The sequence below is a fragment of the Haliotis rufescens genome, unplaced genomic scaffold (assembly GCF_023055435.1).
Source record: "Haliotis rufescens isolate VD_foot unplaced genomic scaffold, xgHalRufe1.0.p SCAF_14, whole genome shotgun sequence".
Classification (NCBI taxonomy): domain Eukaryota; kingdom Metazoa; phylum Mollusca; class Gastropoda; order Lepetellida; family Haliotidae; genus Haliotis; species Haliotis rufescens.
Window position 1 is genome coordinate 27,285,834 of NW_025963824.1, and position 17,307 is coordinate 27,303,140.

Here is a 17,307-nt window from a genome sequence, read left to right on the forward strand (position 1 = left end):
TTAAACCGTTAAGGGGCCGACCATTAGAGATTCAGGTTTGAAGGAATTTTCGGGGACATTAACCTTTTATAGAAAAGTTTCATTTTTTCATAATTTTCATTCAACCAAATTTTCAAAATCAAATTCTACGTAGCTTTAGTGTAATGTTTATTTATTCATGTATCCCGAATGATATTTCTACAACGAATTTATCTTACCGACATGTTTTAATGTAACATTGTAAAAGAATTGAAACACATTCAAAATTGATCGAAAACAGCTGTTCGACTGAGCTCAGGTTAACTTGTGCTGTGTCACAATGACTTCCATTAACTCGGTAAAAGTGTGCGGCCTTTTGCATCGTGCCTTGGAAAAAAGGATTTGTCTGCCTCAGAAATACACGAGCAGCTGCGTATAAGGGATTTATTCACCTGCTAAGGATTTTATTTCCCCCCAAGACGGCATACATAGTATTTTATCAAGATTACGTGAACCAATCAGATCTAATCATTCTGACATGGAGGTATGATAAGGTATTTTATCAAGCTCGCGTGGACCTATCAGAACTCATCATCCTGACATGGAGGTATGATAAAGTATTTTATCAAGCTTGCGTGGACCTATCAGATCTAATCATTCTGACATGGAGGTATGATAAAGTATTTTATCAAGCTCGCGTGGACCAATCAGATCTCATCATTCTGACATGGAGGTATGATAAAGTATTTTATCAAGATTACGTGAACCAATCAGATCTCATCATTCTGACATGGAGGTATGATAAAGTATTTTATCAAGATTACGTGAACCAATCAAATCTCATCATTCTGACATGGAGGTATGATAAAGTATTTTATCAAGATCACGTGGACCAATCAAATCTCATCATTCTGACATGGAGGTATGATAAAGTATTTTATCAAGCTCGCGTGGACCAATCAGATCTCATCATTCTGACATGGAGGTCTGATAAAGTATTTTATCAAGCTCGCGTGGACCAATCAGATCTCATCATTCTGACATGGGGGTATGATAAAGTATTTTATGAAGATCACGTGGATCAATCAGATCTCATCATTCTGACATGGGGGTATGATAAAGTATTTTATCAAGATCACGTAGACCAATCAGATCTCATCATTCTGACATGGTGGTATGATAAATGTTGTTGTGAAGTCTCACGAACTCCAGCGTCTAATGAAGCTTGTTGTAGCATTTCATTCCTCATAAATTGATCGCCCAATGCTCAGCGGATCCTGGCTTGGACATCGAATTATGAGTTGATTGTTGTTTAACGCCGCACTGAACAATATTCCACCCACATGACGGCGGTTTGGAAAAAATCTAGTCTGGACTAGACAAGGATAGGTTGCTGAAGACAATTTCTGACCTGGATCTTTAGAGGGTAGGCGTGTAGTGAAGCCAGTCGTTGCTTTATACTCGGGGATCATAACAGGACATGCCCAAAGATCACCGGGTTATTGAATTATTAGCTATAACACACCTTATGAAACATGGGAGTCATAGAGGATGTCAAAATGAAGTGCTATACAAACTTTTCTTAAATGAATCAAAGGGGTTGAATAGTTTCGTTACTGCTTCCTGTATTTCCTCACTGGTCACAGTGACAAGTCTTGCCCCATCATTCTGACATGCTTTCTTTGCATCATCCCATCTCGTGTGTGCATATATCCTTTTGATGTAGATCGTCCCACGGCCAACCGCATATTCTTTGTAGTCTCTTGGGAGATCTACAAAAAGACAACGTTCCACTGAAATAACAATATATTAATAATATTCTGAGATATATTTTGGGAGTTTGTAAAAGATTTGTTTTGTTTATTTGATGTCTAACGCCGTATTCAGCAGTATTCAAGCTGTGACGGCGGTCTGAAACTAATCGAGTCTGGACCAGACAATCCAGCTATTGATCCATCCAATTGGGTTGCTGAAGACCTATTCCACCCCGGATCTTCGCGGGTCTTTTGTTAATGAAACAATATAGAGCAGAACAAAATCAGTGCCAAACAAAGGCACTCACGCAGACGCACGCGTGCGCGCACACAAACAAAATCACACACACACACATTCTAATATCTAATGTAAACCATAATACACTCAAGTCACGTTAATCCGAGATGGTTCTTTGCATAAGATTATGTCGGATTAACGAGTATGTTGGATAAACGAAATTAAGTAGTATCATGGTTCGTAATCGAAAATCGGACAACAATACGATAGAAAATGAAACGTACGTTGTAATAAAATAATAAAAAGGAAATATTCACATTGTTATGTAATGTTATGTTGTCAGCGGAATTTATGTTTTCTAATCATGCAACCTCGGAAAACTTGAAACAGGGCATCTGGGCTGCATGGCTGTATTAACGAGGGTCGGGTGAACACACACCTGATATAAACCATATTATAGGAGCGTATCGTAGCCTAGTAGTACAAGCGTTCGCCCGTCACGCCGAAGACCCGGGTTTGATTCCCGACATGGGTACAATGTGTGAAGCCCATTTCTGGTTTCCCCCGTCGCGATATAGCTGGAATATTGCTCTTCACAGTTAAAAGAGTTCAATGATTTGCTTCAATTTACTCGGTGCCACGTGGGCTGTGAATGTGTGACGTGCACATGCTATTATTGGATCAACATTGGTAATAATGTACATTTGATTTATAATATCATGCATGATTCTGACAAATTCATAGCAATTATATTTTAATGTTTTTACTGTGCGTAAGAGCTCTTATTCGAAAATAATACATTGTCCCAGAATATGCTTGATGAATAAAATACGCTTCAGACTGTTGAGAAAAAGAAATTGTCTGCCTAAAAAATACTTGGATGCAAGATTTTGGTATTTAGACTCACAGTTTTAATGAAAACAATATCTGGTTTTGCAGTTGCAGCTGAAATATATATCTAGTCTCCATACAAAATAACAAACCCACCCCACCCCACCCCACCCCACATCCCCGAGAATATCAATTGGTTGGTCCCAAAAGAACTGTGGCTGGACAACCGTGCCCTCATCAAAGTTTACCCTTTGTCCAGACACTGGCTAGTGGGTTATTTTCTGCCTTCTCTTGGACTCTTCCTCTTGTGTCACTCCCCATACACGTGCACCTGCCAGCGTTGTAACCAATCACACACATGGGCCTCGAAGAAACTTTACAAAAATGAAACATTAATGAACTGTAGATTGATTTGAACATACGTATGGCATAAGAGCGTTCGTACGGGTAATACATCCTTTAAATAAGAAACAAAATCTTTTCCATAATCTTATAAAATCTCTGAAAAAGGCATTTTAAAAAATTCAGCTATATCATAAGCATGTGTTTATGAATCACTATCAAACAGTGATGATACCAGGTGTTCGTGAAAAGGTGAGCCTATCCTGCCTAAACGGTGGCACATGCAAAAGAGGGTCAGGTGTTCTCCTGAAAACACGGGAACATATGGTTCACGTCAAAATAGGGAATTGCATCGGACGACATTTTTATTTTTGAGAACTTTACTGAGGCCTTGAATTTCGTAACCCTCTTTGGAATTTCCGTTGAAAGAGCATGTCCCATTGTACCTCAAAAGTTGTGAAAACACCAAAGGCTGGAACTGCTGGAATATTGCACATTAAGGGAAAGTTGACGATTGGAAAGTCACCCCTTTGTCTCTTGTGGAGAGATGTTTGTTACTTTGACTCTTTATGAATAGATCCAAACATGATACATGAGGCGGTCTCTCTGTTCTCTTTTACCAACAGTTTGGGTGTTCAGGTGGGTAAATTAGTGGAGGGAGATTGGCTATTTGACCAACATACCTGAAGTTTAAGATAAACTTCCTGTTCATAAAGTATAAAGAAACCTATCAGCAAAGTTGCAATTGGTTCCCATGGCGATGCCTACTTCTTAAAGATATTCTCTACGAGGAAATCAAGCATTTCATGTATTTCTTTCTCAAATGACATTTGCTTTCATTTTTGATAAATTGTCCTGGACCTTTGAAGAAGAGATGTTCATGTAACTATATCTATGGTCACCAGGATTATTGGCAATAAAAGATGGTACTTGTTGTTACCCTGTCTGGCGCTCGGCATTAAGGGGCTAAAACAAGGACTGGTCGGCTCGGAGTCAGTATACTGTGTCTGAGTGGGGTATTCATGTTAAACTGCGGCATGGTATCTCAGTGTGCTAGCACTATAAATCAGCATCAGTCCGGACTAGTACAAGCAGCCACACGCTCTATAAGTGCAAAAATCTTGGACGCGACGTTAAACCCCATTTCACCTCACCTATTGGCAATACCCAACGGATCGAGGGATGACGTTTTTCCTTACATAGTGGGATAGTGGTGTACAAAGTTAAACAATCCAATCGTTTGGCATCATTGACCTTTTGTTGGCTAGGATTGTATTAAGGATTATGGTGAAACTAAAAGACAGGGATTTGGTGGTTTAATTTGCAGGATCCCGCAGTCTCTCCAATACTTTAATAATATCACATTCAGATTTGAAATACATGTACCCTGAAATCCTTCGTTTTAAATGATAAAATACTTCCCCTTCAAATAAATAAACACATTATAGTTCTCTTGGCTTTTTAGGACAAGTATAGGCTCACATCATAGAATTATTTGATGTGTCATGTCCTGTGGACGCATTCATCCAATGGGCAGAGGGGGTAGCCTACTGATGAAAGCGTTCGCTTGTCAAGCCGAAGAACCGGGTTCGATTCCCCTAGTCAAGAATCGGTCAAAGCTCTACATGCTGGTTGGTATGGCATTTTAAGCCCATACACCATGGCTGTAAATTCAAACGTCAACACCAGTCTCGAGTATCTTATGAAACAGATTCCAAAAGTAAAACAGTCATGAAAATGATATAATTTAATCGCTGAAAATCAGTGATGACACCAGAGGTTCGCGAAAAAGGTAAGTGTGTCCTGCTCTACCGGTAGCACAAGCCATATACAGAATTTAATAAAAGGCGGTTTCTTTGTTACTTTCCACACCACATGGGATGGTATCTCTAATTTAATTTAATTTAATTTAATTTAATTTAATTTAATTTAATTTAATTTAATTTAATTTAATTTAATTTAATTTAATTTAATTTAATTTAATTTAATTTAATTTAATTTAATTTAATTTTCAGCCGATTCCAATTAGCGAATTGAACCGCTATGGTTCAAACAATTGAGGTTTGAAACGCTGTTATCATGACAACACGAATTCACGTACCCGCCACGCAGTGAACGCCATTCGTTCTGCTTGGATGAAGTCGAGAATGCAGTGCACATGTTCTCCTTGAGACTTCGTTCATTACCCGCTGCTTGGAATACAAAATATAAATAGGATCTCTCATCCAACGTGTTCTATCCATGTTGCCACGTACACAGCCAATACAGTGTATCTTCCCATGCACCCATCCTACATAGTACACCCATCTCCCCATGCATCCATCACCCCATGCACCCAGCCTATATAGTGCACCTATCACCCCATGTACCCAGCCTATATAGTGCACCTTTCTCCCCATGTAACCAGTCTATATAGTGCATCCATCACCCCATGTACCCAGCCTATATAGTGCACCTATCACCCCATGTACCCAACCTATATAGTGCACCTATCACCCCATGTAACCAGCCCATATAGTGCACCTATCTCCCCATGTACCCAGCCTATATAGTGCACCTTTCTCACCATGTAACCAGCCTATATAGTGCACCTATCTCCCCATGTACACAGCCTATATAGTGCACCTTTCTCCCCATGTAACCAGCCTATATAGTGCACCTATCTCCCCATGTACCCAGCCTATATAGTGCACCTATCTCCCCATGTAACCAGCCTATATAGTGCATCTATCTCCCCATGTAACCAGCCCATATAGTGCACCTATCTCCCCATGTAACCAGTCTATATAGTGACCTATCTCCCCATGCACCCATCCTACATAGTGCTTCCATCTCCCCATGCATCCATCACCCCATGCACCCAGTCTATATAGTGCACCTATCTCACCATGCACCCAGTCTATGTAGTGCACCTATCTCCCCATGTAACCAGTCTACATAGTGCACCTATCTCCCCATGCACCCACTCCATACAGTGCACCTATCTCCCCATGTACCTAGTCTATATAGTGCACCTATCTCCCCATGTACACAGTCTATATAGTGACCTATCTCCCCATGCATCCATCCTATATAGTGCACCTATCTCCCCATGCACCCAGTCTATATAGTGCACCTATCTTCCCATGTACCAAGCCTATATAGTGACCTATCTCCCCATGCACCCAGCCTATATAGTGCACCTATCTCCCCATGCACCCAGTCTATATAGTGTACCTATCTCTCCATGCACCCAGTCTATATAGTGCACCTATCTCCCCATGCATCCATCCTATATAGTGCAGCTATCTCCCCATGCACCCAGTCTATATAGTGCACCTATCTTCCCATGTACCAAGCCTATATAGTGACCTATCTCCCCATGCACCCAGTCTATATAGTGCACCTTTCTCCCCATGTAACCAGTCTATATAGTGCACCTATCTTCCCATGTACCCAGCCTATATAGTGCAGCTATCTCCCCATGTACCCATCCTATATAGTGACCTATCTTCCCATGTACCAAGCCTATATAGTGCACCTTTCTCCCCATGTAACCAGTCTATATAGTGCACCTATCTTCCCATGTACCCAGCCTATATAGTGCAGCTATCTCCCCATGTACCCAGCCTATATAGTGACCTATCTCCCCATGTAACCAGCCTATATAGTGACCTATCTCCCCATGTAACCAGCCTATATAGTGCACCTATCTCCCCATGAAAACAGCCTATATAGTGCACCTATCTCACCATGTAACCAGTCTATATAGTGCACCTATCTCCCCATGAAACCAGCCTATATAGTGCACCTATCTCCCCATGAAACCAGCCTATATAGTGCACCTTTCTCCCCATGCACCCAGTCTATATAGTGCACCTATCACCCCATGTACCCAGCCTATATAGTGCACCTATCTCCCCATGTAACCAGTCTATATAGTGACCTATCTCCCCATGCACCCAGTCTATATAGTGCACCTATCTCCCCATGTACCTAGTCTATATAGTGACCTATCTCCCCATGTACACAGCCTATATAGTGCACCTATCTCCCCATGTACACAGTCTATATAGTGACATATCTACCCATGCATCCATCCTATTTAGTGCACCTATCTCCCCATGCACCCAGTCTATATAGTGCACCTATCACCCCATGTACACAGCCTATATAGTGCACCTATCACCCCATGTACACAGTCTATATAGTGACATATCTCCCCATGCATCCATCCTATTTAGTGCACCTATCTCCCCATGCACCCAGTCTATATAGTGCACCTATCACCCCATGTACACAGCCTATATAGTGACCTAACTCCCCATGCACCCAGCCTATATAGTGCACCTATCTCCCCATGTACCTAGTCTATATAGTGACCTATCTCCCCATGTACACAGCCTATATAGTGCACCTATCTCCCCATGTACACAGTCTATATAGTGACATATCTCCCCATGCATCCATCCTATATAGTGACCTATCTCCCCATGCACCCAGTCTATATAGTGCACCTATCTCCCCATGTACACAGCCTATATAGTGCACCTATCTCCCCATGTACACAGTCTATATAGTGACATATCTCCCCATGCATCCATCCTATTTAGTGCACCTATCTCCCCATGCACCCAGTCTATATAGTGCACCTATCACCCCATGTACACAGCCTATATAGTGCACCTATCACCCCATGTACACAGTCTATATAGTGACATATCTCCCCATGCATCCATCCTATTTAGTGCACCTATCTCCCCATGCACCCAGTCTATATAGTGCACCTATCACCCCATGTACACAGCCTATATAGTGACCTAACTCCCCATGCACCCAGCCTATATAGTGCACCTATCTCCCCATGTACCTAGTCTATATAGTGACCTATCTCCCCATGCACCCAGTCTATATAGTGCACCTATCTCCCCATGTACACAGCCTATATAGTGCACCTATCTCCCCATGCATCCAGTCTATATAGTGTACCTATCACCCCATGCACCCAGTCTATATAGTGCACCTATCTCCCCATGCATCCATCCTATATAGTGCAGCTATCTCCCCATGCACCCAGTCTATATAGTGCACCTATCTTCCCATGTACCAAGCCTATATAGTGACCTATCTCCCCATGCACCCAGTCTATATAGTGCACCTTTCTCCCCATGTAACCAGTCTATATAGTGCACCTATCTTCCCATGTACCCAGCCTATATAGTGCAGCTATCTCCCCATGTACCCATCCTATATAGTGACCTATCTTCCCATGAACCAAGCCTATATAGTGCACCTTTCTCCCCATGTAACCAGTCTATATAGTGCACCTATCTTCCCATGTACCCAGCCTATATAGTGCAGCTATCTCCCCATGTACCCAGCCTATATAGTGACCTATCTCCCCATGTAACCAGCCTATATAGTGACCTATCTCCCCATGTAACCAGCCTATATAGTGCACCTATCTCCCCATGAAAACAGCCTATATAGTGCACCTATCTCCCCATGTAACCAGTCTATATAGTGCACCTATCTCCCCATGAAACCAGCCTATATAGTGCACCTATCTCCCCATGAAACCAGCCTATATAGTGCACCTTTCTCCCCATGCACCCAGTCTATATAGTGCACCTATCACCCCATGTACCCAGCCTATATAGTGCACCTATCTCCCCATGTAACCAGTCTATATAGTGACCTATCTCCCCATGCACCCAGTCTATATAGTGCACCTATCTCCCCATGTACCTAGTCTATATAGTGACCTATCTCCCCATGTACACAGCCTATATAGTGCACCTATCTCCCCATGTACACAGTCTATATAGTGACATATCTACCCATGCATCCATCCTATTTAGTGCACCTATCTCCCCATGCACCCAGTCTATATAGTGCACCTATCACCCCATGTACACAGCCTATATAGTGCACCTATCACCCCATGTACACAGTCTATATAGTGACATATCTCCCCATGCATCCATCCTATTTAGTGCACCTATCTCCCCATGCACCCAGTCTATATAGTGCACCTATCACCCCATGTACACAGCCTATATAGTGACCTAACTCCCCATGCACCCAGCCTATATAGTGCACCTATCTCCCCATGTACCTAGTCTATATAGTGACCTATCTCCCCATGTACACAGCCTATATAGTGCACCTATCTCCCCATGTACACAGTCTATATAGTGACATATCTCCCCATGCATCCATCCTATATAGTGACCTATCTCCCCATGCACCCAGCCTATATAGTGCACCTATCACCCCATGTACCCAACCTATATAGTGCACCTATCACCCCATGTAACCAGCCCATATAGTGCACCTATCTCCCCATGTACCCAGCCTATATAGTGCACCTTTCTCACCATGTAACCAGCCTATATAGTGCACCTATCTCCCCATGTACACAGCCTATATAGTGCACCTTTCTCCCCATGTAACCAGCCTATATAGTGCACCTATCTCCCCATGTACCCAGCCTATATAGTGCACCTATCTCCCCATGTAACCAGCCTATATAGTGCATCTATCTCCCCATGTAACCAGCCCATATAGTGCACCTATCTCCCCATGTAACCAGTCTATATAGTGACCTATCTCCCCATGCACCCATCCTACATAGTGCTTCCATCTCCCCATGCATCCATCACCCCATGCACCCAGTCTATATAGTGCACCTATCTCACCATGCACCCAGTCTATGTAGTGCACCTATCTCCCCATGTAACCAGTCTACATAGTGCACCTATCTCCCCATGCACCCACTCCATACAGTGCACCTATCTCCCCATGTACCTAGTCTATATAGTGCACCTATCTCCCCATGTACACAGTCTATATAGTGACCTATCTCCCCATGCATCCATCCTATATAGTGCACCTATCTCCCCATGCACCCAGTCTATATAGTGCACCTATCTTCCCATGTACCAAGCCTATATAGTGACCTATCTCCCCATGCACCCAGCCTATATAGTGCACCTATCTCCCCATGCACCCAGTCTATATAGTGTACCTATCTCTCCATGCACCCAGTCTATATAGTGCACCTATCTCCCCATGCATCCATCCTATATAGTGCAGCTATCTCCCCATGCACCCAGTCTATATAGTGCACCTATCTTCCCATGTACCAAGCCTATATAGTGACCTATCTCCCCATGCACCCAGTCTATATAGTGCACCTTTCTCCCCATGTAACCAGTCTATATAGTGCACCTATCTTCCCATGTACCCAGCCTATATAGTGCAGCTATCTCCCCATGTACCCATCCTATATAGTGACCTATCTTCCCATGTACCAAGCCTATATAGTGCACCTTTCTCCCCATGTAACCAGTCTATATAGTGCACCTATCTTCCCATGTACCCAGCCTATATAGTGCAGCTATCTCCCCATGTACCCAGCCTATATAGTGACCTATCTCCCCATGTAACCAGCCTATATAGTGACCTATCTCCCCATGTAACCAGCCTATATAGTGCACCTATCTCCCCATGAAAACAGCCTATATAGTGCACCTATCTCCCCATGTAACCAGTCTATATAGTGCACCTATCTCCCCATGAAACCAGCCTATATAGTGCACCTATCTCCCCATGAAACCAGCCTATATAGTGCACCTTTCTCCCCATGCACCCAGTCTATATAGTGCACCTATCACCCCATGTACCCAGCCTATATAGTGCACCTATCTCCCCATGTAACCAGTCTATATAGTGACCTATCTCCCCATGCACCCAGTCTATATAGTGCACCTATCTCCCCATGTACCTAGTCTATATAGTGACCTATCTCCCCATGTACACAGCCTATATAGTGCACCTATCTCCCCATGTACACAGTCTATATAGTGACATATCTACCCATGCATCCATCCTATTTAGTGCACCTATCTCCCCATGCACCCAGTCTATATAGTGCACCTATCACCCCATGTACACAGCCTATATAGTGCACCTATCACCCCATGTACACAGTCTATATAGTGACATATCTCCCCATGCATCCATCCTATTTAGTGCACCTATCTCCCCATGCACCCAGTCTATATAGTGCACCTATCACCCCATGTACACAGCCTATATAGTGACCTAACTCCCCATGCACCCAGCCTATATAGTGCACCTATCTCCCCATGTACCTAGTCTATATAGTGACCTATCTCCCCATGTACACAGCCTATATAGTGCACCTATCTCCCCATGTACACAGTCTATATAGTGACATATCTCCCCATGCATCCATCCTATATAGTGACCTATCTCCCCATGCACCCAGTCTATATAGTGCACCTATCTCCCCATGTACACAGCCTATATAGTGCACCTATCTCCCCATGTACACAGTCTATATAGTGACATATCTCCCCATGCATCCATCCTATTTAGTGCACCTATCTCCCCATGCACCCAGTCTATATAGTGCACCTATCACCCCATGTACACAGCCTATATAGTGCACCTATCACCCCATGTACACAGTCTATATAGTGACATATCTCCCCATGCATCCATCCTATTTAGTGCACCTATCTCCCCATGCACCCAGTCTATATAGTGCACCTATCACCCCATGTACACAGCCTATATAGTGACCTAACTCCCCATGCACCCAGCCTATATAGTGCACCTATCTCCCCATGTACCTAGTCTATATAGTGACCTATCTCCCCATGCACCCAGTCTATATAGTGCACCTATCTCCCCATGTACACAGCCTATATAGTGCACCTATCTCCCCATGCATCCAGTCTATATAGTGTACCTATCACCCCATGCACCCAGTCTATATAGTGCACCTATCTCCCCATGCATCCATCCTATATAGTGCAGCTATCTCCCCATGCACCCAGTCTATATAGTGCACCTATCTTCCCATGTACCAAGCCTATATAGTGACCTATCTCCCCATGCACCCAGTCTATATAGTGCACCTTTCTCCCCATGTAACCAGTCTATATAGTGCACCTATCTTCCCATGTACCCAGCCTATATAGTGCAGCTATCTCCCCATGTACCCAGCCTATATAGTGACCTATCTTCCCATGTACCAAGCCTATATAGTGCACCTTTCTCCCCATGTAACCAGTCTATATAGTGCACCTATCTTCCCATGTACCCAGCCTATATAGTGCAGCTATCTCCCCATGTACCCAGCCTATATAGTGACCTATCTCCCCATGTAACCAGCCTATATAGTGACCTATCTCCCCATGTAACCAGCCTATATAGTGCACCTATCTCCCCATGAAAACAGCCTATATAGTGCACCTATCTCCCCATGTAACCAGTCTATATAGTGCACCTATCTCCCCATGAAACCAGCCTATATAGTGCACCTATCTCCCCATGAAACCAGCCTATATAGTGCACCTTTCTCTCCATGCACCCAGTCTATATAGTGCACCTATCACCCCATGTACCCAGCCTATATAGTGCACCTATCTCGCCATGTAACCAGTCTATATAGTGACCTATCTCCCCATGCACCCAGTCTATATAGTGCACCTATCTCCCCATGTACCTAGTCTATATAGTGACCTATCTCCCCATGTACACAGCCTATATAGTGCACCTATCTCCCCATGTACACAGTCTATATAGTGACATATCTCCCCATGCATCCATCCTATATAGTGACCTATCTCCCCATGCACCCAGTCTATATAGTGCACCTATCTCCCCATGTACACAGCCTATATAGTGCACCTATCTCCCCATGTACACAGTCTATATAGTGACATATCTCCCCATGCATCCATCCTATTTAGTGCACCTATCTCCCCATGCACCCAGTCTATATAGTGCACCTATCACCCCATGTACACAGCCTATATAGTGCACCTATCTCCCCATGTACACAGTCTATATAGTGACATATCTCCCCATGCATCCATCCTATTTAGTGCACCTATCTCCCCATGCACCCAGTCTATATAGTGCACCTATCACCCCATGTACACAGCCTATATAGTGCACCTATCACCCCATGTACACAGTCTATATAGTGACATATCTCCCCATGCATCCATCCTATTTAGTGCACCTATCTCCCCATGCACCCAGTCTATATAGTGCACCTATCACCCCATGTACACAGCCTATATAGTGACCTAACTCCCGATGCACCCAGCCTATATAGTGCACCTATCTCCCCATGTACCTACTCTATATAGTGACCTATCTCCCCATGTACACAGCCTATATAGTGCACCTATCTCCCCATGTACACAGTCTATATAGTGACATATCTCCCCATGCATCCATCCTATATAGTGACCTATCACCACATGCACCCAGTCTATATAGTGCACCTATCTCCCCATGTACACAGCCTATATAGTGCACCTATCTCCCCATGTACACAGTCTATATAGTGACATATCTCCCCATGCATCCATCCTATTTAGTGCACCTATCACCCCATGCACCCAGTCTATATAGTGACCTATCTCCCCATGCATCCATCCTATATAGTGCACCTATCTCCCCATGTACACAGCATATATAGTGCACCTATCTCCCCATGCATCCATCCTATATAGTGACCTATCTCCCCATGCACCCAGTCTATATAGTGACCTATCTCCCCATGCACCCAGTCTATATAGTGCACCTATCTCCTCATGCACCCAGTCTATATAGTGCAGCTATCTCCCCATGCACCCAGTCTATATAGTGCACCTATCTCTCCATGCATCCATCCTATATAGTGCACCTATCTCCCCATGCACCCAGTCTATATAGTGCACCTATCTCCCCATGCACCCAGTCTATATAGTGCACCTATCTCCCCATGCACCCAGTCTATATAGTGCACCTATCTCCCCATGCACCCAGTCTATATAGTGCACCTATCTCCCCATGCACCCAGTCTATATAGTGCACCTATCTCCCCATGCACCCAGTCTATATAGTGCACCTATCTCCCCATGCACCCAGTCTATATAGTGCACCTATCTACCCATGCACCCAGTCTATATAGTGCACCTATCTCCCCATGTACACAGCCTATATAGTGCACCTATCACCCCATGCACCCAGTCTATATAGTGACCTATCTCCCCATGCATCCATCCTATATAGTGCACCTATCTCCCCATGTACACGGCCTATATAGTGCACCTATCACCCCATACACCCAGTCTATATAGTGACCTATCACCCCATGCATCCATCCTATATAGTGCACCTATCTCCCCATGTGCACAGCCTATATAGTGCACCTATCACCCCATGCACCCAGTCTATATAGTGACCTATCTCCCCATGCACCCAGTCTATATAGTGCACCTATCTCCCCATGTACACAGCCTATATAGTGCAGCTATCTCCCCATGCACCCAGTCTATATAGTGCACCCAGTCTATATAGTGCACCTATCTCCCCATGTACACAGCCTATATAGTGCACCTATCTCCCCATGCACCCAATCTATATAGTGCACCTATCTCCCAATGTACACAGCCTATATAGTGCACCTATCATCCCTGTAACCAGCTTATATAGTGCACCTATCTCCCCATGTACACAGTCTATATAGTGACCTATCTCCCAATGCATCCATCCTATATAGTGCACCTATCTCCCCATGCACCCAGTCTATATAGTGCACCTATCTCCCCATGCACCCAGTCTATATAGTGCACCTATCTCCCCATGCATCCATCCTATATAGTGCACCTATCTCCCCATGCACCCAGCCTATATAGTGCACCTTTCTCTCCATGCATCCATCCTATATAGAGCACCTATCTCTCCATGCATCCATCCTATATAGTGCACCTATCTCCCCATGTACACAGCCTATATAGTGCACCTATCTCTCCATGCACCCAGTCTATATAGTGACCTATCTCCCCATGCACCCAGTCTATATAGTGCACCTATCTCCCCATGCATCCATCCTATATAGTGCAGGTATCTCCCCATGCACCCAGTCTATATAGTGCACCTATCTCTCCATGCATCCATCCTATATAGTGCACCTATCTCCCCATGCACCCAGTCTATATAGTGACCTATCTCCCCATGCACCCAGTCTATATAGTGCACCTATCTCCCCATGCACCCAGTCTATATAGTGCACCTATCTCCCCATGCATCCATCCTATATAGTGCACCTATCTCCCCATGCACCCAGCCTATTTAGTGCACCTTTCTCTCCATGCATCCATCCTATATAGTGCACCTATCTCTCCATGCATCCATCCTATATAGTGCACCTATCTCCCCATGTACACAGCCTATATAGTGCACCTATCACCCCATGCACCCAGTCTATATAGTGACCTATCTCCCCATGCACCCAGTCTATATAGTGACCTATCTCCCCATGTACCCAGTCTATATAGTGCACCTATCTCTCCATGCATCCATCCTATATAGTGCACCTATCTCCCCATGTACCCAGTCTATATAGTGCACCTATCTCCCCATGTACACAGCCTATATAGTGCACCTATCACCCCATGCACCCAGTCTATATAGTGACCTATCTCCCCATGCATCCATCCTATATAGTGCACCTATCTCCCCATGTAACCAGTCTATATAGTGACCTATCTCCCCATGTACCCAGTCTATATAGTGCACCTATCTCTCCATGCATCCATCCTATATAGTGCACCTATCTCCCCATGTACCCAGTCTATATAGTGCACCTATCTCCCCATGTACACAGCCTATATAGTGCACCTATCACCCCATGCACCCAGTCTATATAGTGACCTATCTCTCCATGCATCCATCCTATATAGTGCACCTATCTCCCCATGTACCCAGTCTATATAGTGCAGCTATCTCCCCATGCACCCAGTCTATATAGTGCACCCAGTCTATATAGTGCACCTATCTCCCCATGTACACAGCCTATATAGTGCACCTATCTCCCCATGCACCCAATCTATATAGTGCACCTATCTCCCCATGTACACAGCCTATATAGTGCACCTATCATCCCTGTAACCAGCTTATATAGTGCACCTATCTCCCCATGTACACAGTCTATATAGTGACCTATCTCCCAATGCATCCATCCTATATAGTGCACCTATCTCCCCATGCACCCAGTCTATATAGTGCACCTATCTCCCCATGCACCCAGTCTATATAGTGCACCTATCTCCCCATGCATCCATCCTATATAGTGCACCTATCTCCCCATGCACCCAGCCTATATAGTGCACCTTTCTCTCCATGCATCCATCCTATATAGTGCACCTATCTCTCCATGCATCCATCCTATATAGTGCACCTATCTCCCCATGTACACAGCCTATATAGTGCACCTATCTCTCCATGCACCCAGTCTATATAGTGACCTATCTCCCCATGCACCCAGTCTATATAGTGCACCTATCTCCCCATGCATCCATCCTATATAGTGCAGGTATCTCCCCATGTACACAGCCTATATAGTGCACCTATCACCCCATGCACCCAGTCTATATAGTGACCTATCTCCCCATGCACCCAGTTTATATAGTGACCTATCACCCCATGTACCCAGCCTATATAGTGCACCTATCTCCCCATGTACCCAGCCTATATAGTGACCTATCTCCCCATGTACACAGCCTATATAGTGCATCTATCTCCCCATGTACCCAGCCTATATAGTGCACCTATCACCCCATGTACCCAGCCTATATAGTGCACCTTTCTCCCCATGTAACCAGCCTATGTAGTGCACCTATCTTCCCATGTACCAAGCCTATATAGTGCACCTTTCTCCCCATGTAACCAGTCTATATAGTGCACCTATCTTCCCATGTACCAAGCCTATATAGTGCAGCTATCTCCCCATGTACCCAGCCTATATAGTGACCTATCTCCCCATGAAACCAGCCTATATAGTGCCCCTATCTCCCCATGTAACCAGTCTGTATAGTGCACCTATCTCCCCATGTAACCAGCCTATATAGTGCACCTATCTCCCAATGTAACCAGTCTATAAAGTGCACATATCTTCCCATGTACCAAGCCTATATAGTGTACCTATCTCCCCATACATCCATGAAGGTAAGGAAGTTAGGAATGTATTCTGTGATATAAGATAGGCTTTTGATAAAGTGTGACACAAAGAACCATTCATAAACTACAACATTGTGATATATGTGGAAAGTTATTGCGATGGTTTGACAGTTACTAAGAAAATCGATATGAAAAGGTAGTTATAAATGGCTA